Here is a 4,302-nt window from a genome sequence, read left to right on the forward strand (position 1 = left end):
TGCACTCCCTGTTCACCCACGTCTGTGTGGCCAAGAATGACTCCAACACCATTATTATGTTTGCTGATGACACAACAGTGGTAGGCCTGATCACCCACAGCAATGAGACAGCCTATAGGGAGGAGGTCAGAGACCTGACAGTGTGGTGCCAGGACAACAACCTCTCCCTCAATGTGAGCAAGACAACGGATATGATCGTGGACGACAGGAAAAGGAGGACCGAGCATGCCCCATTCTCATCGACAGGGATGTAGTGAAACGGGTCGAGAGTTTCAAGTTCCTTGGTGTCCACATCACCAACAAACTATCATGATCCAAACACACCAAGACAGTCATGAAGAGGGCACAACAAAACCTTTTCCCCCTCAGGAGACTGAAAAGATTTGGAATTGGTTCCCAGATCCTTGAAAAGTTATACAGCTGCACCATCGAGAGCATTCTGAACGGTTGCTTCTCCGCCTTGTATGGAAACTGCTCGGCATCCGACCGTAAGGCGATACAGAGGGTGGTGCGTACGGCCGAATACATCACTGGGACCAAGCTTCCTCAAATCCAGGACCTATATACTAGGCGGTGTCAGAGGAAGGCCATAAATATTGACATGTAGACTGTTCTCTCTGCTACCACACGTCAAGCGGTACCAGAGCGCCAAGTCTAGGACCAAACAGCTTCTACCCCCAAACTATAAAACTGCTGAACAATTAATCAAATGTCCACCAGACTATTTACATTGACCCCCCTCCATTTGTTTTGTACACTGCTGCTACTCACTATTAATTATCTATGCATAGTCACTTTACCCCTACCTACTGTACATGTACAAATTACCTCGACTAACCTGTACCCCCGCACATTGACTCGGTACCTCTTTTGTTATGTACTTTTATTGTGTTGCTTTTTATTTTATGTTTTACCTACATTAGTTTATTTAGTAAATATTTTCTTAAACTCTATTTCTTGAACTGCCTTGTTGGTTAGGGGCTTGTAAGTAAGAATTTCACGGTAAGGTATATTCGGCGCATGTGACAAATGACATTTGATTAGATTTGTCTCCTCTCCTTCAGAAGAGACGATACACTGATTGAAGTGCATTTCAGCAACATCAATAAGGGATCATAGCTTTCACCTGGATTCACCTGGTCAGTCTATGTGTTAAATGGAATGCAATCAGGCTGTAGGTCTGGCCACAGCACTGTTTCAGCAACATTGAAGGTTTTAAATGACATCCACTGTGCTCTTGATAAGAACTTACATTGTGTGTCTGTCTTTATTGATTTGTCGAAGGCTTTTGACACAATGGACCATGTTGTTTTAGTGCAAAGGTTAAAATGTTGTGGAATTACTGGTCATGCTCTAGATTGGTTTATAAATTACCTATCAAATCGTATACGATGTGTAATGGCGGATGGAGTCCATAGAGGTGTGCTCAGGTGTTCCACAAGGTTCTATTTTGGGCCCACTGTTGTTCATTTTGTATATCAACAACATTGGGGATCTTATTGAAAGAGCGGATGTTCATTTTGTATATCAACAACATTGGGGATCTTATTGAAAGAGCGAATGTTCATTTTGTATATCAACAACATTGGGGATCTTATTGAAACAGCGGATGTTCATTTTTATGCAGATGATGCTGTTCTTTATTCAAGTGGTAGTAGTTTATCTTTAGCTTTTGAAAATGCCCAACGAGCATTTAACATCATACAACAGAATCTGTATGATTTAAAGCTGGTTCTGAATTCGGGTAACACAAAATGCATGGTATTTTCAAATGCGAGGCATGTTACTAATCATGTCATTGCTACATTGGCTGGACATACTGTAGAGCAAGTTAAAGTGTACCTATATTTGGGTGTGTGTGTTGATGATAAGCTGAGCTTCAGTGTGCATGTAGAGTTGATAAGGAAGCTGAAGCTGGGAACTTGATAAGGAACTTGATAAGGAAGCTCAAGCTGAGAAGGGGATTTTATTACCGGCATAAGGCTTGTTTTTCACTGGAGGCCAGGAAGGAGCTGGTACGATGTACATAACTGTCGGTTTTAGATTTTAGTGATGTTATATATATGCAAGCCTCAACCACTACCCTGAGAGCACTTGATTCAGTGTATCATGCAGCCCTCAGGTTCATTACAAATCAGAAACGTCTAACACATCATTGTGATCTCTACAGCGCTGTTGGCTGGTCGTCATTGACCTTGCGTAGGCTTAAACACTGTTATACACTGATTTATAAGGCCATATTGGGTAAAATGCCATTTTATCTCTGTTCTTTTTTAGTCAGGTCAGTAAATAAATATCAATTACGGTCCCATTCTGATTTGCTTCTAAAAGTACCAAAAATTAGAACAGGTCATGGTAGAAATAGTTTTAGTTACTCAGCTCTGTGGTCCTGGAATTCTCTCCTGAACATTTWAAAATGTGATGATCTAGTTTCATTGGTGGAGTTTAAACACTTATATATCATAGAAGAGTGTAATTGTTTTTAGYACAGCTGTTTTTAGTCAAGACTTTTGTGTTTTTAACATAAAATGTTTTTGTTGTACTGTATGTGTGTTTATAATTTTTGTTTAATGTTGTGTTAGTTTGTTTGGTCTGAAACGTTGTTCCCCCTGCTGCTAATGGACCAGGTATCTCTTAAAAAATACATCCCTCTTGGAAAAGAGATGTGATCTCAATGAGAAAAACCTGTATAAATACATTAAAAAAATATAATAATAAATGTCATGGAAAGAGCAGGTGTCCTTAATGTTTTGTACACTTGATGTATGTACACATCTACCTCAATTACCTCGTACCCCTGTACATCGACTCGGTACTTGTATTATTTTTCTATTATTTAAATTCTTTGGGGGAAGGATCTGTAAGTAACATTTCGCCCCTAGTCTCCTCCTGTGGCAGGTAGCCTAGTGGTTAGTGCGTTGGGCCTGTAAACAAAAGGTTGTTGGATCGAATTCCGAGCTGACAAGGTACAAATCTGTCCTTCTACCCGTGAGCAAGTCATTGTAAGTAAGAATTAGTTCTTATCTGACCTGCCTAGTTAAATACATATTAAAAATAAATGTTTACCAAGCATGAGACATATAACATTTGATCTCTTGATTGTTGTCTGTCCAACTTTTTACAAAATGTACTTTCTCGAAAAAAAAKCAAAATAATAAAAAGCAGCGTTTTGTTTCCAGAGAAGAGATCTGAATTTGCCTCCTTGGCCAGAACAAAAGAGTAAAGTTCACATCTTGTTTTAATAGAATGACTGGTATCTCCAAATCATTCTGGCATAAAGCTATGTTGGGCATTTGATCGTTGCCCATACATCATACATCCACTGGCTTTCTGAGCTCTTCAGATCGCCTGTGAAAGACAGAGCCAAAAGTCGACCTACCTCGCTCTAGAGATAAGAGCAAACCCCCCCGAGAGAGAAAGAGAGAGGGATAGAAAGAGAGAGAGAAAGAGTGAGAGAGAAAGAAAGAGGCAGTGAGAGAGAGAGGGTGAGAGAGAGAGAGATAGAAAGAAAGAGAGGCAGTGAGAGAGAGGGAAAGAGAGAGGGAAAGAGAGGGTTAAAGCTTCACAGAGTAACTTCCATCAGAGACCCCCCGCTCTACATTCAGTGTTAATGGTTCTATCTGCAAAAAAACATTGGTAGCCATCAGAGGACTGGGGCTGGGGACGGGAGGAGACTGGAGAGGGCTGAGCAGGGATAGGGGGGCTGGGAAGGGATAATGAGGGACGGGGGGCTGGTGAAAGCTGGGGAGGGTTGGGGAAGGATTGGGATGGATTGGGGGTTGGATAGGGAGAGCTGGATAGGGAGGGTTGGAAGGGATGGGGAGGGAGGTGGAGGGCTGAGGAGGGATGGGAAGGGTTGAGGAGTGATGGGGAACAGTGGGGAGGTGAGGGGAGGGATGGGGAGTGAGAGATGGGGAGGGAGAGATGGGGAGAGCAGGGCAGGGTTGGTGGAGTGCTGGCGGGCGGAGTTGCCAGATGTAGAGGCAGACTAACGTGTCTGCTCTCCGGCAGATTAGAAGAGGTCACACCCTTCTAATGAGAGTCATTACTATCACATGATAGAACTAATTAGTAAGCAGCTTATTTACAATACAGAGCGTCGGAATCACAAGGTTAATCACATCTGAGACACAGACAGGCCTTCAGATTAGATCTCTGGAGCTTTGTTGTATCTCTCTCTCTCTCTCTCTCTCTCTCTCTCTCTCTCTCTCTCTGCATATATCAGACACTGGTAGCGTTACTAGCTATGTTCTAGACCACTGGTAGGGTTATAGCTTGTTCCTAGACCACTGGTGGGTTATG

At 42.4% G+C, this 4,302-nt stretch overlaps 1 long non-coding RNA gene across 1 annotated transcript in view; it reads right to left on the bottom strand.

The window, feature by feature from the left end:
- Positions 1–542: 542 nt before the first annotated feature.
- LOC112074703 (uncharacterized) overlaps positions 543–4,302 on the bottom strand; it is a 100,290-nt gene continuing 96,530 nt past the window's right edge. Inside the window, exon 5 of the long non-coding RNA XR_002894813.2 lies at positions 543–559. This is a non-coding gene — a long non-coding RNA (uncharacterized lncRNA). The remainder of the gene's footprint in view (positions 560–4,302) is intronic.

This window comes from Salvelinus sp. IW2-2015, unplaced genomic scaffold (genome assembly GCF_002910315.2).
Source record: "Salvelinus sp. IW2-2015 unplaced genomic scaffold, ASM291031v2 Un_scaffold2768, whole genome shotgun sequence".
Taxonomy (NCBI): domain Eukaryota; kingdom Metazoa; phylum Chordata; class Actinopteri; order Salmoniformes; family Salmonidae; genus Salvelinus; species Salvelinus sp. IW2-2015.